This window comes from Tamandua tetradactyla, chromosome 7, assembly GCF_023851605.1.
Source record: "Tamandua tetradactyla isolate mTamTet1 chromosome 7, mTamTet1.pri, whole genome shotgun sequence".
NCBI classification, from domain to species: Eukaryota; Metazoa; Chordata; class Mammalia; order Pilosa; family Myrmecophagidae; genus Tamandua; species Tamandua tetradactyla.
In genome coordinates, this window is record NC_135333.1 from 142,064,544 (window position 1) to 142,090,166 (window position 25,623).

Consider the following 25,623-nt stretch of genomic DNA (forward strand, 5'->3'; position numbering starts at 1 on the left):
AAAGACGCTGTACATCGTAAGGTGTCAGCAGACCCTGCTACTGATGCCCTTCTCAAGGAACTCCTTTGGGAAGGGGCAAATGCTCCCTGCAGACAAGCTATCACCCCCATCCACAATCAAGAGCCAGACAGTTGGGTCCTGGCCTGTAGGGACATCTCCTCTTCCTCCCCCCAGCAGCGATTGCTGCTGCCACTGCCTCAGTTGCTGCGGCCGCTGCTCAAGATGGCGCCTCCATTCTTGCCGCCACCCTTATAGAACCATCTATTCCCCCAAAAGGCCTAGAACCTGTTATCTATCGATGCCATCAGCCCGGCCACTACACTCACGAGTGTACCTTTAACACTTCCCCCCCAACTCCTCCTACAAACCCCTCTGTTCCTGCCTTCCTGCACTCTGTGTGTCTCCAATGTAAACATGGATTCCACTGGAAAAAGGACTGTAGGGCTATCTCTGATGTTCAAGGGCATCCCTTGCCACCTTTAAACTAATCTCGGGGCACCTCTCAGCCCCGCCCCCAAGAGAGGAGTGCTCCCTCGCAGTTCTCTGGGCTATTCCCATCACACAAAGCAAAGCCTTTCTAACACTAACAGTTCAGGGCAAAGCCATTACTGGTCAACTGGACACAGGGGTCGACGTTTCTGTTCTTCGGCCCCAAGAACTCGACCCCTTGTGGAAACTTAAGTCGGGACCCTTAGTGCAGGGTGTTGGAGGCTTCAAACCTGCCCAACAGCTTGCGAGCCCCCTAACCTGGGTGGACCCCAATGGAACCACAGGCACGTTTAGCCCTCTGGTTCTTCCCAGTCTAACTTACCCACTCTGGGGCTGGGACATCTTTCCAAAGCTTAACGCTGTTCTTACATCCAACCCTGCGGTCCACCCCCAAGCATAGAGGCCACTGCTCATCCTCCCCGATTTCGGTCACCAAGCCAGCACCCATCAAGTTACAGTGGCTAACAACTGCCCCTATTTGGACAGAGCAGTGGTCGCTGCCTCGAGAAAAACTTTCTGGCCTGCACTCCCTTGTCCAGGAACAGCTTTCCCTTGGACACATTGAACCTTCCATCAGTCCTCACAATTCGCCAGTCTTTGTAATCAAAAAGGAAACTGGCAAATGGTGTTTCATTCATGACCTCCGTAATATCAACACCCAGATGGAAAAAATCGGATCCCCGCAGCCAGGACTCCCCCATCCTTCAGCCATTACACACGGCTACCATATTGTTTCTGCTGACATCAAGGACTGTTGCTTTCCTATTCCTCTCCACGAAGAGGACCGTCCTTATTTTGCTTTTTCAGTCCCTACAATTAACAATGCCACTCCTCATCAGAGGTTCCAATGGAAGGTCCTTCCTCAGGGAATGAAAAACAGCCCAGCAATGTGTCAGATGTATGTCTCGGTCGCTACTAACCCGCTTCTGTCATACTGTCAGGTGGTGCATTACATGGATGATATCCTTTTAACCCACCAAGACCTGAGTCATTTATCAGACTGCCTTACAGCTTTATTCGATAATTTCAAACAGCTACAGCTTGCTGTTGCACCTGACAAAATTCAACATTGTCCCCTCTTCACATTCCTGGGCTACACCATCATTGATGAGATTACACCCGCCTTCCCTAGGCTGGACCTCCCAGACTGATGCACCCTTAATGAGCTCCCATGCATCTGTGGGGACATTAACTGACTGCACCCCTGCCTAAACATTACCACTCATGAACTTAGGCCCCTGTTTGAACTTCTAGAGGGAGATTCCAACCTCTTCAGCTACTGTACTCTTAGTGACCCTGCACGAATGTGCATATCCCTTATAAACGACAAAATCAAGGCCATGAGCCTCGCCCGATTCCAACCAGAGCACCCTCTCTTAGCCCTAGTTATCAATACCCCAGGGACACCTACAGGTCTCCTGTACCAAGATGGGCCACTTTTCTGGGTGCATTTGGCACTCACTTCTCTGGGAAAGATCACTCCGTACCGGGATGCAGTCTGTATTCTTGGGAGAAAACTTCGGACCACTGCTGTCCGCATGTTTGGCTTAGAGCCCTATACGTTAGTTCTCCCCTTTGCTATGGAACAAATTAATCACCTTTGCCAATTCGACCTCAACATGCAAATTCTCCTTGCTGGCTACAGAGGGAAAATAGACAATCACCTGCCCAAACACAAACTCATCACATTCGTGACACTTCTTCCCTTTATCCTCAGCTCACACGCATTTCCCACCCCCAAGCCCATCCCCAATGCCCCCCTTGTTTTTACAGATGCAAGCAGGACTCACAGCTCTATTGTTTTTAAGCAAGCCAGTACTCCAAATACTGTTGAGGTACACCCACACTCCGGCTCAGTACAGTAGGGGGAGCTTTATGCCCTTCTCTTGGTTTTTCTTCACCACCAAAATTCCTCATTAAACATCTTCACAGACAGTGCATATGCAGCCCAAACTGTCAGGGCACTTCCACATGCGGTTCTTAAAAACAAGATGTCTCTCCAAGACGACATGCTTATAGCCATGAGAGACCTCCTGGAAAACCGTGCATTTCCCTGGTTCATCCAGCACATTCGGTCACATACTGAGCTCCCCGGACCCCTCGCTGAGGGTAATGCTGCCGCGGACTCCACGCTCAAGTCAATGTCTTGAGCTCCAACATCGACCAGGCCTGTATACTACATGCTAAATTTCACATGTTGGCACAATCCCTTCAACTGCTTTTCCCCTCACTTTCTGCGCAACAGCGCAAACACCTCACAGGTACTTGTGCTCAGCGTGGGCCCCTTCTTCCGATAGGCCCGCTACAACCACAGGGAGTAAATCCACGTGGCCTACGACCTAATGCCATCTGGAAAATGGACGTTACACACTTCCCTGGCTTTGGTAGGTTCAAGTATCTCCATGTCATTGTGGACACATACTCCAAATTTGTCCATGCTTCCGCCCTCTCTGGAGAAAAGGCAAAACATGTCATCTCCACCTGCCTCCAGGCATTCAATACTATGGGGGTGCCACGGGCTATAAAAACAGACAATGGGCCTTGTTACTCATCAAGGGCTTTCCAGCAGTTTTGCACTGATTGGCACATAACGCACAAAACTGGCCTTCCCTACAACTCTCAAGGACAAGCCATAGTTGAACGCACACATCATACACTTAAACAGCAACTAAAAAAATTGAAGGAGCAATTCCCAGCAAGGTGCCCCCAAGATTGTCTTAACAAGGACCTCATCACCTTAAACTTTCTGACCTTTGATGCTCACCGATGCTCACCCGCGGTCAAGCACTGGGCCGGCCTTTGGGAGGAGCCTACACCCGTCCCTCTGGTTACGTGGAGGGACCCACTCACAAACGCGTGGAAGGGTCCACACCCACTCTTAACCCAAGGGCGAGGTTTTGCTTGTGTCTTTCCAGAAAACACAGACCAGCTCCTTTGGATCCCCAGTCGACTGACCAAGCCTGCCGTGTCTAATGGACGAGCTCCCGCAAACCCTGCGTCAACATGAACCACAAGTGTCTTTTTCACCCTTCTCACCATTCTCTCTCCTCTCATTCTTGCTTCTGCTTCTCCCTTATGCTTCCCTCCAATATACACTCTTCCCTTCCAACCCCCACCAGCCTTGGAAATGGACCTTAGCACGATGGGAAGATTCCAAACTTGTGCAGACCCAGGTTACAGCAGGCCGCCCCTCCTTCATTGTTTATGCCTGTGATCTAGTTCTGCTCCCAGAGGGCACACCATGCCTTAACAAAGCCCAATACTACATGTGCCCATTCTCAAACCCCGGAAAACGGTATTGCAATGCTCCCAACCAATACTACTGTGCATACTGGGGGTGTAAAACACTAACCACTACTTGGAAACCTCCCTCCACTGATCATTACCTAACTCTAACATGGGCCCCTTTTGGATGCAAACCCCGCGACCACTCCATCAATCATGTATACGATAAGACAAACTGCGAAAAACTGAACCTTACCATACAGCTCCCTACTGATCCCTCTTGGCTGATCGGCCGAACATGGGGCTTCAGATATTATTTGGATGGGGTCGACCCACGGGGTCTTATCATGATAAAAAAGGAAGCAATGAAGCAGACATCTGCCATTGGGCCTAACAGAGTACTCGTACCCCCGCTTCAGGCTGTTCCTTCTCCCAATCCCATTCCCATCTCAACATTATTGCCCTCAAACAAAACAAGCTCTTCCTCTGCCCCCCTGCCCCTCTGGCCAATGCTCCAAGCTGCTTTCCTTTCCTTAAAATCCTCCTTTCCTAACCTTACTCACAGTTGTTAGCTGTGTGTCACCACCCCACCCCCTTATTATGATGCCATAGCTGTTAATGCCTCGTTTACTACTTCTGATGAGGACAATCCCTCCCAATGTCCTTGGACTGGCAGAAAAATTGGTCTCACCATGCAATCCGTTCTTCACTCTGGGCATTGCATTGGCAACGTCTCTACCTCTCTAAATACGGTCTGTGCTCAATTGTTCTCTCCATCACATAGTAAATACTATATTCCCCCAGTAGGGGCAAAATGGCTGTGCTCTTCCACAGGGTTTACCCCTTGCATAGCGAAAAAGGCCCTCATGGAGACGGGAGAACTGTGTGTCTTAGTGACTGTGTTTCCCCATGTCCTCTTCCATAAAGAAGAGGACCTTTATCAATACTGGGACGTGTGACTTCCAGCCACGTTAAGAGAAAAAAGAGAACTCATCACAGCCGTTACTCTCACCTCTCTTTTCGGCGTAGCTGGCCTAGGTGCCGGCATCGCCTCTATCATCCTCCAACAACAAGGCCTCTCCAGCTTAAGAGCTGCAGTAGACGAAGACCTAACCTGCATTGAAAGCTCCATCACCCACCTCAAAAAATCCCTTACATCCCTATCAGAAGTAGTTCTCCAAAACAGGAGAGGCTTAGACCTGCTTTTCCTCAAGCAAGGAGGGCTCTGTGCTGCTTTAGGTGAGGAATGTTGTTTTAATGCTGATCATTCCAGTGTAATTAAGGAGTCCATGACCAAACTCAGGGAAGGACTTCTGACCCATAAGCGTGAGTGGGACGCCCAAGAGACCTGGTACCAACAATTATTCTATAAATCCCCATGGCTAACCACCCTAATCTCTTCTATTCTGGGACCCCTTTTCATCCTCCTTCTCCTGATATCTATAGGCCCATGTGTAATTAAGCACCTTCTAGCTTTCATTAAAGCATGAGTTAATGCTCTCCACCTTATGGTGCTTATACAGCAATACCAACCTATTCCTTCCCCTAGCTCTATGTATGATGATGCTGCAACCAAAGCATGACAACCCCCCTAGCTTAAAGGCCTGTTGCGAAACCATTTGTTTAAGACTTATTGCAGATGTAGCCGAGAGGACATTAAGCACTGGAGAAACATGTTGAAGATTTGTATTGCGAGCTGCCGCTGACAACCTCCTGTGCACCCTTCCCACCTGCTTTCCCATCAGCTGCTGTGTACCCCTGAGTCCCAAGGAAGTCCTTGGGCTCCTTGAGGCCCCCATTGCCCTCCTGAATACTGGTGGTTTTGGCCTACCCCCTCCCGCATGCACTCCCGTTGTCTGGGCTTTGGCTTTGTCATAAAGTAGCATCACCTGAATCTCCACGGTCTCCATACTAGTCAGTCTTAAGTTGTGCATCTCAGTCCTCCTGTGTGATGATCAGATCAGCAGGCAGCCAGTGACGGGTAAGACCTCCTGGGGAGGCAACCTAAGACAGGCACTGCTGCCCCTCACTTCCGATGGCTTAGCTGGTAGCCAAAGGTGGGTAAGACCTCTGGAGGAGGCAACCTAAGACAGGTACAGTTACCCGGAAAGCCAAAAAACAAAAATGGAGGAATTGTTGGAGAAATCATAAATTATCGCTAACATGGCTGCCGTGGCTGATGCAAGGCAACACAAAATGGCTGACCTGAACTCTGCCCTCCACCCTAGCAACAATGGTGACCAATCCCAGAAATCTGCCCTCCAGCCTAGCAACAACTACCACCAATCCCAGCCCGACACGTGTCCCTGCATGCTTCCCAGCCTATATAAGCCTGTGCACTTCCTGAATAAAGCAGACGCCTTCCATTTTCCCCTGAGGGTTGTCTCCTGAGTTGCGTGCTGTGTGCTCTGTGTCTGTGTGACTGACTCAGTATGGCCGCTTACCCCCAGCCATCAGCTAACCAGCCATAAGCTACCCCACAACTGCGTCCTAAATGACAGCATAAAAATATTCAACACTCATATTTTTTAAACTGAAAAGACAAGACTAAGTTTTATAAAGTATTCATCATTTTGGTAAGCTAAAATCAGGCAAGTATTGAGGCAGATTAAATAAAGTAAACATGTCTCAAAGGATTTTATATAAACTCTGAAGAAAAGAACATAGATAATGAATTATTCCACATGTTGCAAACATATTAAATGTCACTACAGAGCAGTTATTTTTCATAATGCTTTGACTCCTTTTGGAACCATCCCAGTTTATATCAGCTTTTTCCTCTACATGTTTGGGGTAAATCAACCAATTAATCAACCAGTCAAAAACAATAGCAATATTATCAATCAATAAAAAATATATTTAATATATATGCTTTTGTTAAAGAAATAACTGTGATATGAAACTTACTAATATGTATTCTGCATCTAGAACCATACTTTAAAAGCAAAATAAAGGAAAACTGTTAGAGCATTTGTCTCACAGTCTTTTTTGTACCTTACTATGATATCTTCTGACATGGCCTGTCCTTGGAAAATGCATACCTTTGAAATGCAAAATAGTGTACAATTTAAAAGTATGATTGCATTATTATAGGATATCCTGTTCTGTGGTTCAAATCATGCCACAAACCCTATCCCTCCAAAACAATATTTAAGTATCTGATATATAGGTTTAGATATTTATATAAATATCTGACCTCAATCACTACCTCAGAATTTGAAAAAGTTCCAAAGTATGTGCAAAATTTTGTGACCTGAAAAGCGTACACATACCTTTGCCCAAAAAGAATAGAATAGGGTGGACCACGGTGGCTCAGGAGGCAGAGTTCTCACCTGCCCTGCCGGAGACCCTGGGTTCAAATCCTGGTACCTGCCCATGCAAAAAAATAAATAAATAAAACATAAAAAAAGAGCAGAATAAAATGTGTCACATCAATAGAGGGGAGCGAAGGATAGGGATAATCTTGATTCATAATTAATCCCAAAATATTTCATATTCAGCTTGTAATATGCTAGATGACCTTTTCCTATGTTAGAATTAGTTTATTAAACTTATTTTTCTAGGGTCAATTCTAAGATTAATTGATGGTATTTTTGCATAAATTCTGAGGAGGTCCAAAATGGGTTACTGGCAAGCTGAAAAACATTCTTGGACAAATTACCCCACTTAATCTTTAAAATAGTAATCTTTTAACTTAGCAGGGGTAGATTCAGGTTTTGTGGCTCCTGAAATTTATACATTTTGGAGGCCCACTTTAAGTAAAATAATACAAATTTACAAATCAAAAAATAAACACAAAAGTGAATTTCAGCCTTTGATTATAACCATGTCAAGAATGTTTGTATGTTAAGAATGTTGGTATGTTGGTTCATTGCTTATAACAAAAATATTAAAAAAAAACAAGAACCAGCAAACATTTGTTCTACTGTAGTACTACTTAACTATATTATTTAACCATATAAGCCTTATTTGTATGTACAGTCAGTGCTATAAAGATATGGTTGAGATAAGATTAATACACATCACTTAAAAATTTTATCCAAGGTAACCCGACTGCTCACAAGCAATTAGGTAATCCCTAGAAGTTAAGACAGCAGCCAAAAGCATTCCAAAAATAGTCTGCATTAGGGTATATATACCCTGTTATAAATTAGTTATATCTGTATACGTGGTAAATTGTTGACACAAAGTGAATAAATACATAGAATAAGTACAAAAAATAATAGAAGAGGGTGATCCAGTTTGCTAGTTGCTGGAATGCAATATACCAGAAACAGAATGGCTTTTAAAAAGGGGAATTTAATAAGTTGCTAGTTTACAGCTCTATGGCTGAGAAAATATCCCAATTAAAACAAGTCTATAAAAATGCCCAATCTAAGGCATCCAGGGAAAGATACCTTGGTTTAAGAAGGCTGATGAAGTTTAGGGTTTCTGTCTCAAGTGGAAGGGCACATGGTGAACACAGTCAGGGTTCCTCTCTCATCTGGAAGGGCACATGGTGAACATGGTGTCATCTGCTAGCTTCTTCTACTGCCCTCCTATTTCATGAAGCTCCCCGGGAGGCATTTTCCTTCTTCATCTTCAAAGGTCGCTGGCTGGTGGACTCCGCTTCTTGTGGCTATGTCATTCTGCTCTGCTCTCTCTGAATCTCCTCTTCTCCAAAATGTTTCCTCTTTTATAGGATTCCAGTAAACTAATCAAGACCCACTTGAATGGGTGGAGACATGCCTCCACCTAATCCAATTTAACAACCACTCTAGATTAAATCACACCTCCAGGGAAATGACCTATTTACAGTTTCAAACATATAGTACTGAATAGGGATTAGAAGAAATGGTTGACTTTACAAAATGGGATTAGGATTAAAATATGACTTTTCTATGGAAGATCCTTTTCAAACATCCTTTCAAACCAGCACAGAGGGTAAAATGAACAATTATACAACAACAAACTAGACAACTTAGATGAAATGGACAAATCCTGGAAACACATGACTCATGAAGAAATAGAAGATCTCAACAAACCAGTCACAAATAGAGATTCAATCAGTCATCAAAAATCTTCCTATAATATCAGGGGATTCCTTGATGGTAAAGTTTAATAGGCCCATATTTAAGAAATTCATTTTAAATATAATTTGTGATAATGAGATCTTTGCAAACCAAAGAGTAAAATCTCAGTGTAAATTTCCTTCCCCATGTGCAAATCTTTACTGAGGTAAAACAAAGATTCATCAACTAAAATGTCAGTGTGCCAAGTACAGATTTGCAGAACATCCCAAATTGACTAAGAAGGACTAAATAAAAAAAAAATTATAAAATTCTTTCATAACTATTCCAGAGTCTCCTTAGGCACTGTGGCTTATTAGCAGGTGTTACATTAGCTCAGCCAGCTGTCAACAACTGCTGAGACTACCATCAATGCAAAGTATACAGAAATTCAGCAAATATATTTCCTTGCTATTCTTTACCATCACATTTTGAGGTTAGATAATGGCAACTTTGCTTAACCATCATCTTTACTCTGATTCATTATTAAGAACAAAGATGGCCAGAAGGCTTCACAGAGGAATTTTATCAACATCCACAAAAGAAGTGACACCAATCCTGCTCAAACTCTTCCAAACAAATTGAGGAGAGAAGAACACTACCTAACTCATTTTATGAATCCAATATCATTTTAATACCAAAACCAGGTAAAGAGGCTATAAAAAAGGAAAGCTGCAGGCCAAATTCCCTAATGAACATAGATACAAAAATTCTCAGCAAAATACTAGCAAAACGAATCCAACAACACATTAAAAGAATTATACACCACAACTAAGTTGGGGAAAAAAAGTGAATTTGAACTAAAAGTGGTCTTAACTGACTGCAGTCAAATATCTAACTGGTGCAAATTCTATAAATGTATAGGAACATATTGTTAGGGCCCTTGGAAGTGACCCATGAAATGAGCAGCCTTCAAATTTTAGCTTCATTAGCCTCAGTGTAAGTCTGCCATGTATCTACAGGCAGTTTGAAATGCCCTTATAATCCAGAAAATACAATCTGGAGGTTATCCATGCAGGGGTCACAAAGGAAGCCATGAGATGGGGTAGGATGACCAGAAGGAGAGACTGTTCATGACAATTGAATAACACATCATACAAGGCACAGCACAGTTGTCTGTTGGTGAGTTATTCAAGGTGCAGTGAAGTTTAGCTGTGTAGGAATGGGGTTTGGGAAAGAAGCATAGCAGTTTCTGTACTTACTGCTGTGATTTTTAAATAACAGGAATGAAATAGGCATAAGGTTAGATTAACCCAGCCCCCAAATTCTAAGCAAAACATTAGATATTTCTGGGTTTTCTGCTGAGAATATTTTTTGATGGCAGAGACCCATAGTTTGAAAGGCAAGCTTGTGGAATGGATCAAAGGAGTGGTCTGGTGGGACACGCCTCTGAAGCTTTAATGCACACTACCTCTGAATCATGGCAACAAGAGTTAATATACGATGCCTCAGTTGACAGAAATCTCAAATCCTGATAGTGATACATTACAGAGACTGATAGTTTTGTGAACATGGAAGTCGATAATGTTTTAATCTCTTGCTCACAGAAGAGGTTAGTAAATTGCTGGAATTTAACTGTGTGTGGCTCTTCTCTCAGATGTTTGTGCAAATATATGCCAGATTCTCTATTATAAAGTAAACATAAGGTGATTTAGGAAAACCTACTGTGATTTGGCATGGAGAATATTCGCCATGTATGATTTTTCATTTAACCACATTCCCAATGCAATAATCCATCAGGAGCATTCGGAAAAAGGAGGGGTAGTTTACAATTTGTTAGTTTCTTTCCTATTGACCCTGATGTCCCCTATTACATTCTTAGCCCAGGGAAATTCTTCTCCTAGATTATTCATGCAATCATTCATTTAAAAGTCACTTATTGATATTCTGTTTACACAAAACTCAGTTTAGGCTTGCAAAAGTGTTGGAAAACTGGATTAAATGTTCCTAGGGCAAATAGCATGATAATAGTAAAAATTATTAAACCAATAGTAGAAATCTTTTAAATGTATTATTCACTTATTGATTAACTACTAGAAATGCACCATAGGGTATAAAACATTATCACTGGGTTACAACTATTATTTACTCCCATTTTTCAGTTGAAGAGACTGTATCTTCATGAGATAATTTATTCAAAGTCATACAATCAAAATTCAAAATTCCTACCAATTCATACTTATTATATGCTAGGCATTGATCTAAGTGATTTATATACTAATATATGTATTATAATACTTGTATAAGATAAGTAATATAATACTATTCCTGTTTTTTAAATGACAAAACTGAAGAACAGAGAGGGTAAATAATTTAGCCAAGGTCACATAGCAACTAAGTGACAGATTTAGAAGTCAGATTTATCTGGCTTGGTTGTAGAATACATCCTTTTAATCACTAAACATACATTTTTTAAACAGACAAAATATTTCTCAACGTGAACTGATATCATAAATCACTGACTTAAAAGTTTAGGTAGTTTATGGTGGGCAACAGAGGCTCAGTGGCAGAGTTCTCGTCTCCTGTGCCGGAGACCCGGGTTCAATTCCTGATGCCTGCTCCGAACCTGGTGCTTGCCCATGCCAAAAAAAAAAAGAGTAGTTTTAAGTAAGATATTTTAAAAAATACAGAAAAAGTAATAATAAGTGCCTTAGTTTACTAAGCGACTATGGCAAATACCACACAGTGGGTTGGCTTAAACTATAGGAATTAATTGGCTCGCAGTTTGGAGCCTAGAAGTTTAAAATCTGTGCACTAGCAAGGCGATGCTTTCTCTTTGAAGACTAGGCATTCTGGTGCTAGTTTTCTAGGAGTCCTGGGGCTTCCTTGGCTTTCTCATGGTGATGTCTTCACTTTCTCTTCCAGATTCCTGCTGACTTCCGGTTCCTACCTCTTCCTTGTCTATTTCAGAATTTCTTCTACTTAAAAAGTTTTCTGGTAATCTGGATTAAGACCCAACTTCATTCAGTTGGACCATATTTTAACTCAAAATAATATCTTCAACAGATCCTATTGTAAGGGGTATATACCCACAGGAATGCAGATTAAAATTAAGAAGCTGTCTAATCTGGTATACATAATTCAATCTATCTCTTTAAGAGTGGTAGCTTTTTCCTTAATAGGGGACAAATTTACAACTTTGTTCTTGTAATTTAAAATAAGGGTGATAAACTTAAGTGTGATTTTAGACCTAAGGCATGGTCAGGGGAGTACTTCTCAGGGATTTGGGGGATAGGGATTAAGGGGGATTACAAGGATGATTCAGAAATACATGCATTTTCCTTTAAACAGAATCATTTAATACTTTGTATATTTATATAAAATAATTTTTTTATATATAGCCTAGGGGTTAATACCACTGGAGCCAGACTGTCTGATTTTTGAATCCAGGTCATATTTTGTAGCAACTATATAACAATGGCCAATGGAATGGGAGTTACCTCTCAATATCTCAGTTTCTTCAAGGTAAAATGGGAGCAAAATTAATTCCTTCCGGTTTTGCAGATTAAAGGAGTCACTGCATAAAAAGCTTTTAAAGGAGTGACTGGGGGGCACAGATCGCACTATGTAATGGCTTCTATCAAACTATAGGGAAGAAAATGGAGTTCCATAATGCCTGAAGTGATTGCATACAATAAGTTGTCATTAAATGATCAGACACAGCAATATTTGTTCTTTCTTTTAATTAAGGCACTCCCAATAAATACTGGTCTCTCTAAAGTTCTTTCATTTAAGAGTGCCAGTCAGCTCTAAAGGGATAACTGGTGTTGCTTACACTCCTGGTGCCTATGATAGAATGGAAGCACATATTACTGCTGCTAGACTGGTTTCAATGCAAAATATATTTTTTCACTACAGGCTCTATAATTTAATATTGCCTAAGGTGTAAAAGCACTGGTGATGTAGTGCAGTGACTTTTGAGGTATTTTATAATATAATTGGCCTTTTCTTCTCTTTTTTTAGAACTCTTTAAAGATTAAAGTAGGCATTATGGTTTTGATAGAACAAAAGAGTTATCTTCAAAACATGTCACAACTGCCTGGAAAAGCAGGTAATAAGATGCTGCTAATAAGGATCTGCTAATAAGCAGCTCAAAAGTACCTCAAAATGGGGCGGGCCGCGGTGGCTCAGCGGGCAAAGTGCTTGCCTGCTATGCCGGAGGACCTCGGTTCGATTCCCGGCCCCAGCCCATGTAACAAAAACGGAGAAACAGAATACAATAAAAACCAGAAAATGTTTAAAAGATGTTTCCCTTTCTTCCTTCCTTCCTTCCTTCTCTCTGTCTTTCCTTTAAAAAAAAAAAAAAAAAGTACCTCAAAATAACCCTACAATGAGCTTCTCCATCCCCCAGCTCAACCTGAACACACATCAAAGAGAAAGACTATGAAACAGAATTGCATATTGATTATTACCTGCATTTTGTTGTGGGGATCTTTTGTTGTGCACAATTTGAGAAGCTTAATATGAATGAAAAGAGGAAAACAGCTTGAGAGTAATGAAATGTGAGCCTTATTATTAATAGTATTATTAATAGTACTATTATGGGCTGTGTGAGGGAGGTTAATGCTTTTTGTCTTTTCTTTTCCCTTTTTATTTTTCTTTTTGACCATAAACCTGAATTTGATTACACCAGCTCTTGGTAGAGTGTTGCACAGAGAGTTCATTGTGTGCTAATTAATTGCAACTAAAAGGTGAAAACCATTAAGCTGAATTGAGTATTTCACAGATATTAGTTGTATCGTGGCTCTCCAATATCTATATCACTATTTTTCTTTAAGAAAATCCTGCTTGCAGTCATTCTCAGTTACGTATTTTGGATGGGATGCCATCTGCCTTTGGACAAGAGTTTAATCATATGACCAATGTCTTCTTAATTCAAAATATCAAATATTCCTGACAAATATGATCAGATAAAAATGCTCATATGACTGATCAGAGTTAATTAGAAACAATGGCTTTTACTTGAAGTTCAAGGAAAGGGATTTTCTGCTAACTGTTGGAAAAGATGTGAGACAGTTTGAGGTCGGAAGCTTCTGCAGCCCTTTTGCAATGATGAGAAGATAACCTATCTGAGAATAAAATCAGCTGGGAGAGATACCAAGAAGATGCCCTTTAACTAAGTCTACTACTCTTCAAGCTTCTTTTGAGAGTTTGCAGGGAGAGGAATGTTGCTATTTGAAAAATACTTAACTGCATGAAAAAATATAATCAACTTTAACCATCCAATTACTTAATATTAGAAGCAAAAATGTATTTGTCTATATATATGTATATATATGTATATATATGTAGGTACTAAATTATAAGACCCACTTCATTTCTTTCTTATAATATAATTATTATATATCAAATTATAAGGTATTCTTGAAATTTGACAAACCTATTGGTTTTAGCCTATCTATTGCTGTTGTTGCTGTGTGTGTGTGATTCACTCTGCTAAGATAGTTTCTGAATATGTTGTGATGACAGGAACCAAATATCTATTATATCACAAATAATAAGTTGAAAAATAATCTTTCATCTTTTTGTATGCTTTTAAATCCCAGGTATCATGCTACTAAATTTGAGAAAATAAGCAGCATTAAAATACAAATTGGTTGTTTTAAGCTAGATTTTTAGAGGAATTGACAGTGAATTCAACTATACACATGTCACATAGTAAGAATGCATTGCTACCTAATATCTTTTGAATGTTTTCTTGAAATATGATCCTTGATATATGTTCCCTGTGGCTCATCAAAGTCTAAATGTTTGGTAGAAATCCAAGTATGATAAGGGAATCACAGAGCAGTACCTAGGTACTGCACAACCAGAATAAATTAGTGAGTTCAAGTTCCAGAAATAACAGAGTAGTGTTTATTGGAACAATAAACCCAAAGTTAACTATAATGTAAGAGTTATTTATAAACTCTTGGAAATAAAAAATAGTTTTAAGAAGGCACTAGAGAACTATCAAAATCAGGAAGGAATTTCAGGGGGCTTAGTCTTTCAGAGGGTAAGTCAATCCAAATATACACTGCTTTCTTCCATGTAAGTGAATGTGGAGACCAGAATTCAAACAGAAACTTGCAGTTCTATCAGCTGAAATCCTATCAGCTTAAGGTTGTAAAAGACATCATGTATGGAAATTAAAGTGATGAATTTAATTCATAGAAGGGTCTGCCCAAAAATGCATATATAATCTTCTAAACTTCCTGACTGACTCCCAAATACATGTGGGAGATTGCTAAGAACCACTCAGAAAGAAAACAATAAGAAGACTGAAATGTATGACTAAGTCTAAAAGTGATTTCAGCTGCCATCCAAATAAGAGAGACAGAGTTGGGAGTTTGAGCCCTGCCAAGTTAGAGGTGCTTGCTAAAAATCTTAGATTTTCTAGCATGTGTCCTAACGAAGTTTATAACCAACCCTCCACAAATTCGGAGTGAATGGGCAATAACTTACCTACCTACTTGAACAAAAGTTAACTGCCATAATAAAATAAGAGAATCCAGGATCTACAAAGTGTTATCCACAATGTCCAGGGTAAACTAGAAATCTATCTGATACGCAACATATGTGAACTACTCTTCAGATTTTTTTTTTAAAGACACTAGAAACAGACAAAGTGATAACTCAGATGTGGAAAGAGACAAAGCCTTTAAAGCAAATATTACACACATGTGTGAGAACTTAAAGGAAAGCATGGTCATAGTGATTGAATATAAATGTGCACATCAACAATAGCAAACAAAATGGAAATTCTAGAATAGAAAGGTACAGTATTCGACACGATAGGCTTAACTGCACATATCAGAGAGGGCATAAAAGTGGATTGGTGATTTTGAAGACGGTATAGTAGAAACCATCCAATGTCAAGAACTTATGAAAAAATGACCTGAAAAATGAAAAGGAACTCTAGTGCCCTGTGGAGCAATTCTAAAACATGTGGAATTGAGTTCCAGAAAAAGAAGAATAATAGAGAATGGACAGACTTTACCAAATGTGATGAAAAACATCAAATTCCAAATCTCAGAATTCAGATGTTGAAAGGCGACCAAAAAACACTTGAATGAAACTAGAGGAAAATAACACATTGCATAGAAAAGAACAATATTACAAATAAACAATCTTAAGAACAATGTTAGGAATGGGTTGTTTAGAAGTAGTGGTTAACCCTAAACCCATTATTATTCTTAAATGCAGTCCAAATTCAAACTAGAGATTCATTTATGTCATGAATATTTTTTACTATTTACTATATGCCAGCAGTTTTTTACATTCTTGGAATTAGAGATATAAACAAAACATTTAAATACTCTGCCTTCATAGATTTCATGGAGTTTACATTCTAATTGTGTAGCTTAAATGATGGATTAATCCTCATGGTGTCTTTTTCATTTTAATTTCATTTTCTCTTCTTTTTGTTTCTTTTTTGGCCAGGATTTTTAGTGACACATGGTTTTCTAATGAGAACATACTAAAATTTGGAATGATGACCACACATAAGCTATTCTGTTTCATGTTCCAAATAGCAGCTATTTTCTTGGAGGAAAATATTGGAAGTTGGAAAGAAACGTAGCAGATAAGCTTGTTCATCATTTTTGCCCCATGGTGATTCTTTTCTCTATTTGAGTTCTGGTTCATATTCAGATGAAGAGGCATTGAGAAACTGAATCAATAGCATCTGCTTCTTTTTTTTTTTTCTAAGGAATATGACATTATGACTCTTCTATCTTTAAGAACATTTACTGAGAGTTCCCCCTGAAATTTGTGGGTGGTTAATAAAGCTAATAAAACCTATAGTTATATGTGGTACTTTAACCATTTATGCTTATAACAACCCTGTGAGGGAAAATACAACAGGAAATTATATCATGTCTTGTCACTGAGAAAACAAAGATAATGTGACTTTGTCAGAAGAAAAAAAACATAAGATCCAGGATTCAAAACCAAATCAATTTAAATATTGTTTGATGAATTATAGTTTATGATAAACATGTAACTATCTGTGCTAGTTTGAAATTGTTACATACCCCAGAAAAGCCATTTTTCTTTCCATCCAGATACTGTGTAGTGGGGTCAGACCTATTGTTTAGGGTCAAAACTTTGATTAGATTGCTTCTATTTCCATGGAGATTTGACCCACCCAGTTGTGGATGTGGCCTTTTGATTAGATGCAAATGTGATTCAGCCCATTCAAGGTGGGTGTTGGTTAGTTTACTGGAGTCCTTTAAAAGCAGAGACATTTTGAAGAGCCCTCAGATGCAGAGGCAGAGGCAGAAACAGATGTTTGGAAATACAAAGTCCCAGGAAACACCAGAAGCTTAAAGAGCCAGCTGAAGATGGATAAGCACCAGAGCTGACACATATGCAGACATTTGGAGTTGCTTAGAGAGCCAACAGAGAGAGCAGATGCCTAGATATGGACATTTATAAATGCAGATCCCAGCAGACATTGCCATGTGCCTTCCCATGAGATACTAAGCAAGCCAGAACCCAAAGTTTTGCCTCAGAGAAGTTAAGTGAAGGCCCACAGACACTTAGAGAGGAAGCCACTGAAATAATAAACTGGAAGCAACAGAACCAGGGACAAGCACCAGCAGATGCCAGCCACATGCCTTACCATGTGACCACAAGCCTTCCCACGTGCAGATGTTGGCCTTTCACAAATCAAGCAATCTTTCTCTGGATGCCTTAGTTTGGGCTTTTTTAGGGCCTTAGAACTGTAAACTTGTGACTTAATAAATCCCCTTTATAAAAGCCAACCCATCTCTGGTATATTACATTCTGGAAGTAGCAGCAAACTAAAACACTATCCTTTGTCACTAGTAGATTTTGAAGAAAGTTTACAAAGCAAATAATATCCATAACAAGACTTTTATATAACAAATGAGACCATGAATGAACTGCATAGTACTGTTTTTAAAAGCTTATATTGCTCTTGACTTACTTTTATTTTGTCATTTCATTCATTTTTAAACTCAGGCATACATGGACAACATTTTATATGCTCAATGATGGAATCTATAGTCTCAAAATACATAATAAGCACAGTGAATAAGCTCAGTTATAGTTATAGAATCAACAAAGATTGCCCCAAATTCTATGGTCAGTGTGATCTGAACTGTGCTAAGCTGTAATATTATTTTAGTGCTAAATCTTTAAAATAATTTTGAGATCATTAGTGATAACATCTGTAAAAAGCAAATATTGATCTTCTGTTGATGGGAAAATAAATCCCACAAATATGATGCAAACATCAAAATGTGAAATATACAGTGTTTGCTATAATTCATGTACAAATGAACCAGACTGTTCACAGTTCTGTACATGAAAGATCAGATGTGAATTACCTACGCAAAAAAAAAAAACATATAGCCCTCTCAAGCCACGTGGCTGTTTGTTTTCACACAACTAAGCACAATGAACAATCCCTTATCCACATATTTAGTCAAAATAATCACAACCTATATTTACCATAGGTATTTTAGAGGGTTCATTATTTGATATATTCTGCTCAGTTAGTGTAAGACTTAACATTGTATATTTTTTAAAACTACAATATTTCAGTTAATTTTGAATGCTTCTTTGTGGTCCTTATATTTCATCACAATTAAACTTGTCTATGCCAGCTCTTTTTGCACACTTATTACAGATATATACATACGTGTGTGATTTGAGGACCTTAAAGTTAACAAACATTCTCCCCTCCTCCATAGGTACTCTAGAGTAAGTTAATGATCTAAACTTTTTTGCATAACTTAACTTATAAATTATGTATGTTTCAAAACTGTTTGCATAGACCTGAACAGCATACTTTGTTAAAATCATATTCTAATTTCTGATACTTCTCAATATTGAATATTGACTATGTTGTGTTTTATTCTCACCTCTTTTTATGTCTGTGATTCCAAACTATGAAATAACAATTCCAAGTCTCTAATAGTAGTAATAACTGTTTTCTCATGTGCCAGCTTGTTCCCACACTCTGACAGCTGCTGGTCTCCTCATTAGTATCTCTTTCATATTTTTATGCTGTAAGAGCTGGCATTCCAAACAAGAACCTACTTTTTCATCAATTTCTTTATTGGATGCTTGCCAAAATGTCGTAGCCTATGCTTTTCTTTTGCAACGTTTCATGAGCTCAAATAACCATGATGTATTCTGTTTAATACTTACTGGCAAAGGTTATTGGAAATAACCATGCAAACATCTTTCAGCAATACACTAGTCACTATTGTGAGAGATGTCCTGATGTTCCCTTATGCCCATATGCCTTTTTTAGCTTCTTTTACTTTTTCAGCCAAACTACTCATAAAAAAATTAATACATTGTTAACACTGGGTCCATGGCTCTCTCCTCTGCTATCCATCTGGACTTAATTTTCTATAATAAGCAAGATTTTATGAATGACTTCAATCTGCTTTTCAGACCTGAAATATTTGGGGCAATTCTCCTAAAGTTAAGAATTTTCTACATAAACTTATAACAAATCATTGTCATATCATCAAACTTATTACACTTATCAATATGAATTTTTTTAATCGTTAGTTTACTGAAAATGAGAGCTGTTAAATTATATAGAGTTTTGCTATGTTCTCTCACTTGATCCTGAGTTTACTGAATTTTTAAAAAATGAAATAACTTACACATGCTACTCTAAACTAGAACCTGAGAGGAAGTTACCTGGAAAGTAATTTATTTAGTGGTGTTTTCAGGAGAAAGAGATGAAGAGAGATACATAAGCCAGGGGAAAAGGCAAAACAATGGTTTAGTTTTACCTGGATTTCTTTAGTCCGACCCCACAGTGAAATCTGAATAATCAATTGCACCACAGAGTTGGTTCCACTTTGGGGCAAGGGGACCAGCATTTGGTATCCCCATGGGAGACAGTCACTAGTTGTGGTCTACTCCTACTTGAGCAGTTTAACAGCTCTCATTTGGCTAAAAGAAATTCTCCAGAAAAGGTGATAGCTGCAAGTAGTTTGGAGATGACACTCATAGGAGAATGAGTACACAACTCAGGTAATTATATATATGGTATAATTGCATCAACAACTTTATGGAGCATCTAAAAAGGAATCACCCTATGGGGATTTGAATTCAGAAATTGAAAGATTTTTTTGAAGAGTCAGTATGTATGCACATTTGAAATAATCTAATAATAGAAATAACACATAATTAAATGGCAATAAATACAATATAATTTTAAATCCTAAAAAGGAAAGAAAATCAAGAAGTGAGTTCAGTGAGTTTATGTTGGTCTCAGAATTCCAATAAAGCAATATGTCTTAGGCTCAGCCTTGAAAGATAAGCTTTGAACAGATGGAAAAAAGGGTATTGTCATATGACAATGTAAAGTTTCAGAGATAGCCACTGCTTAAGTAGTAAAGGATTCTATCTGCAGAAAGTCATTGGCTGGCGTTAATAGGCAATATGCTGAATTTAGAGGAAGACAGATTGAGAAGGATATTGAGTTTTATTCCAAAGATTCTGTTAATTTCTTGAGTGTGGGATTGATGGGTAGAAAGATATGTTTAAGAAAGAGTTTTGGGTAACAGGAGGGAGAAACTAAAAAACTGAGAGAGGAAATGCAGGTGTAGTCTTGTAAAGAAAAGGAAGAAGTAAATTGAAGAGCTACTGAGAAGAAACAATGTATAAAATATGACTAAAAGAGAAATAATTTAGGACACAGATTTTTCACTCTTGCATTAATATTATAATTGTGTTTGTAGAAAACTTTTAGGGGCAAGTCATTGCATTCTTTAGAAATAAATCTATTAAGTTAACCATGAGTTTTGGGTAGGTATGGTTTTGTTTGCTGCCTGCTTAATATGGTGTCCATTCTTCAAATTGTTAGTTTTATTCCCCAGTATGTTTTATAATTCATCAGTAACTTAACAGATTACAATTGAGAAAGTTAATTTACTTAAAAGAACATTTTATATTGGTAACGTACCCTAATTCAGATTTCACTATTTGTTTCTGTTGTTGTTTTTACAATATTTACCTACAAGCAATAAACTGTCATACCAATGGTAACAGCTGTTTGTTTTGAAATATCTTCTTTAATTTCTGGAATCTATTTTGTATAACTTTAAAGCTCAATGTCAGCAAAAAAGAAATTCAGCTTTTTTTTGTCCAGTGTTAGCAGGTTATTGCCTATGCCTTATCTTCAGAAGTGTATCTGACATTTTAGCTAATATCTAGTAGGAAAAATATTTGTTTCTCTTCACTTGAAGTAATTTCTGCAGTCCTTTGAGTTCTGAAATATTTTCCAATATAGAGAAAAGTCATGACCTATTAATAGAATACAAGAGAAAATAATGCATTTTCTTTTTCTCTTTATTCTGTAACAAATAAAATAATGGTAGTGAATTAGGATACCTCAAATACTGAAACTATGTAATTTGCATATCCTTAAATAATAGTCAAAATGTTTCTGGTATATCACTTGATTAACAAGGGTTTTACACATTTTCTGGCCTCTTTGTTAGTTCATGATTTCCTTTTTATGGTATAGAAAAACACAGTCATCATGATCATAGATAAAACAAAACTAAATCTAGCTTGGTGTGATATTATGTGCCCTACAAAAGACATGTTCCTAATCTTAATCCCTAACTCTGTAGGTGTAATCCATTGTAGTCAGCATTGTATTTAGGGCCTCCTGAAGATGTTACTTTAGTTAGAATATGGCCCAAGTGAGTGAGGGTGGGTCATAATCCATATTACTGGGGGCCTTATAAAGAGAAGAAACTGGAAGCCAGAAGTAAGAGAAGGCTATATTGGAAGCAGCCAGAAGTTAACAGAAGCTGGAAGGGAAGGCACAAGAAAAGACAGATTGACATGTGATGGGAGGCAGAAACACAAGCCAAAGACGGTGGCAAGCCAGTGTGACAAGGCTACAGATTTGGGGGAGAAAGCACATCTTTGCTGATACCTTGATTTTGAACTTCCAACTTCCAAGACTGTGAGCTAATAAATTCTTGTTGATTAAGCCAAACATTCTGCAGTATTTTTAATAGCAACCTGGCAAATTAAGACACTTAAATAGCTTTGTAAACTGAACCCCATTTAAAATCAAATGTATAATACCAACTGAACATATCATTTGATGGTTTTTGTGATTTTTTTAATAAGTTATTTTTATGCAGTTTTTCTTAGATCAATTTTAATCCAAACGTCCATTTATGGTAACTTAGAATGCCATTCTAACTAATGGGGAAGGAATGCAAGCCTTGTATAATACCCATGTTAGAGAGATGTGCATGTTGAGTGTCACACCTCAAAATGAGTGACGAATAGCTCAGTCTTCTCAGTACTGCCACAATTACTTAGTATTTTAGTACTTTGAAAGCCTCATTTCACCACCATCTGTGAGTTATGCAGTTTATTCACCTTTTACCTCTTACTAAAAAGTTTTGGGATTTCTTTCTCATTACCTGTCATAACCAATCACAAACCAATGGAGTGTGATGTACACTGATTCCAGTGAAAAGATTTCTCTTAACCCAGCTCCAGTTCAGATATCCATTCTCTAACTGTACTTAGTACAATTCATCTGGCCGAGAGAATTCTGGGCCCTGCAGAGTTAACAGAGGCGAGATCAATTGCAATAATAAATGATGGCAAATCAGAGTAATACCAACCTGAACTTAATTTTCTCAGGTAATTTTGAGTAGCTGTATAGTGCACATGGCAATGTCCTATATTTTTTAATATAGGGTTTTTAAAAAGGCAGATTTTAAAATCTAAATAGCAAAATATGCTCCTCTCCTCGTTCCCCTCCTAATCTAATTTTTCCCACTAATGTCAATTTAATCATGTGAATTAGGCTTTTTTTTCAGAAACATATGCTACAACAATATTCTGAATTTAAATTTACATTTTTATACAGCAGGGTTTTTTGCTTTATTTTTTACAATCTTTGTTTTATTCAGTCCTCATAAAACTCTGTGGTTTATGCAAGGCAGATATTACCCCAGTGAGATTGATATATATATATCAAGACACAGAAAGAGCATTTTATACTCTTTGTTTCAAAATCATAGTCCCCAAATGGCTTTTACGTGGAGTATATGCCATCACTTTCCACTTAGGTACGCATAGCAGATATAAACATTAGTCATGATAAAATGCATAAATAATAATATCTAAAGTGAAACAGAGATATAGAAGTTTATGATTCAGTCATGAGTACTTCCACACTATAGACAAAAGATCTTATCCCAAGAACTACCATGCCAGGCGATTTTCTCCTGAGGAGAGGCTTGGAGGCTGAGGAAAATCTTATCTTATTCTATTGTCACACTCTTTCCTCCCTGCTAAAATACTACAGAATAGAGGTTGATTCTCCAGCTGTTGTCTTGTGAAAGTATCAAATCTTGGAACATATTAGACTCATATCTATCAACCCTTATTTTCCATGCCAACACCCAACCACTCATATACTTTCTCCTTCTTCCTCTCTCTATGCTGTCTCTTCTATTATGAAAAACTAGTTTATTTTATCTTTACTTCAAAGATCCAATTCTTCTCAATTACCTTATTATAAATGTGATAACTTCAATACTAGTTCTAAGAGCATCCAATGTTTGAAATAAAAAAGAAATACTTAAAAGTGACAGATATTTTCAAACCATTTAAAATGTCGAGGTTCTGCATGTAATTCTAAAACTTACAGTGTGATCCTAATTCTCCTTTACCCATTTATACTGTGTGATTTTATATATAGGGACTTTATCTAGTATCATTACTACTTCTCATAAGTTTAAACAAGATACTATAAGCATTTCTCATCACTACATAGAATGCTCCAGTGATAAAACATTATTATGCAATTTAGAGAGAAAGCAGTATAATCATCAGTTTTACTTAGTGATCCCTAGTCTGCTTGGACAATTTTAATACTTGCTGTTCAGTGATTTTAAGTCAGAACTTAAATTATGTTAAACTATTTTTAGTATTATATCCATTACCTTATTTGTTACTTTATCTGATTTTTTCACGGTCCAGATATCAAACAGTTCTTAGCTTATTGCACAATGCTTAAAACAAATATATGATATTTTTCAGCAGTGGCAGTAACATTTAAAATTGTACCAGGTAGCCAAGAGCTGCCCCGACATCTTCTTCACCTTTCCTCATGACTTTTTAGTTTTCAAATATTGAAAACTGATGATTAAGTTTAGGATTAATTGAAGATTAAATTTTCCTTCCTTCTTTCTTGTACTCTTATTTTATGTAACAAAAGGTGGGAATTTTAACTACCTTTAGGAACTCTAATTGTCTATATTTTATTTTCTGTTTTCTTTCTAATTTTTAAAGAGTAGTTTTAGCCCTATAATTCTACCTCTTAATTGGTCATTCATACATCAATTTACTACTATTAATTTAATTTTGCTTTATTTCATTGAATCTGTTATTCTTTAGTTTATATGACACCTAAATAAAAAAAAATCGACTTCATTCCAGTAGCTTTTTTGGTCACTCAGTAAATGAGCTGGAGTAGCACACCCAATTGAAGAATATGTTTTCTCCAAAATCCAAAGAGGCCAACTAGGTATTGTGTCTATTTTTTGGTTGTAGGAAGGGCCAGATGCAACTATTTATCCTTCATTATAGAAGGGAGATATTGATCTGACTCTCACCATTGGATACCAAGAAACTGTATTGAGGGAAGCCCCCTGTATTTTTGTTATATTTATCTCCCATCCCTTGACATGCAAATGCCTTACCAATAAGTCTAGAGTAGTTGCTACTTCTTGTTCACTAGGTCTAAACAATATGATATCATCAATATAATAGACCAGCATGATATCTTGTAGGAGGAAGAAATGTTCAAATTCCCTGTGGACAAGATTATATGACATAGAGCTGTAGTATTGATATATCCCTGAGGTATGACAGTGAAGGTATACTGCTCACCTTGCCAGCTGAAAGCAAACTGTTTCTGGTGGTCCTTACTAACAGGTATTAAGAAAAAAAAAGACATCTGCCAGATCAATATCTATATACCAGATGCCAGGAGATGTGTTTATTTGTTCAAGCAATGATAACACATCTGGAATAGCAGCATCAATTGGAGCCACCACCTGGCTAATTTTATGATAATCCACTGTCATCCTCCAAGATTTTTCTCTTTTTTGCAGAGGTCAAATGAAGAGAGTTGAATGGGGACATGGTGAGAATCACCATCCCTGCATCTTCCAAGTCCTTAATCTCTGCAATCCCTCCAGGAATCCAGTTTTGCTTCTGATCGACTTCTTTTGATAGATAGAAACAGTTCTAGTGCCTTCCACCTGGCCTTTTCTACCATGATAGCCCTCACTCCACAAGTCACCAAACCAATGTGGGAATTCTACCAGTTACTGAGTATGTCTATTCCAATCATGTATTCTAGAACTGAGGAAATAACCACAGAATGGGTCAGGGACCCACTGGATTCACTGTGAGACAGACTTGAGCTAAAATTCCATTGATCACCTCACCTTCATAAGCTCCCACTCTGACTGGTGGAACACAGTGATGCTTTATGTGCCCTGGAATTAATATCATTTCTGACCTAGTATCTAATAATCCCCCAACTATTTGATAATTTCCTTTTCCTCAATGCATGGTTACTCTGGTAAAGGGCCATAGGTTTCCCTGGGGAATGCTGAGAGGAAGAATGACAGCATAAATTTTTGGCAATGTAACAGGGTCTTTCCCCAAGTGTACCTAGCTTTCCCTTCATTCAAGAGGCTCTAGGTCTGTAAACTGTCTGAAGCCTTGGAATTGATTAGGGGGCTGTGACTCTGTTTTTGTAATTAAAGTTAGATTATTGTTCACTTAGCATAGAGCTCTTTTGCTTATCCAAACCAAACAAAAATTTAGT

At 38.2% G+C, this 25,623-nt stretch overlaps 1 long non-coding RNA gene across 1 annotated transcript in view; it reads right to left on the reverse strand.

Annotated features, from left to right (window-relative positions):
- LOC143690199 (uncharacterized) overlaps positions 1 to 5,898 on the reverse strand; it is a 74,010-nt gene extending 68,112 nt beyond the window's left edge. The window contains exon 1 of the long non-coding RNA XR_013179031.1: positions 5,604 to 5,898. This is a non-coding gene — a long non-coding RNA (uncharacterized LOC143690199). The remainder of the gene's footprint in view (positions 1 to 5,603) is intronic.
- Positions 5,899 to 25,623: the final 19,725 nt, after the last annotated feature.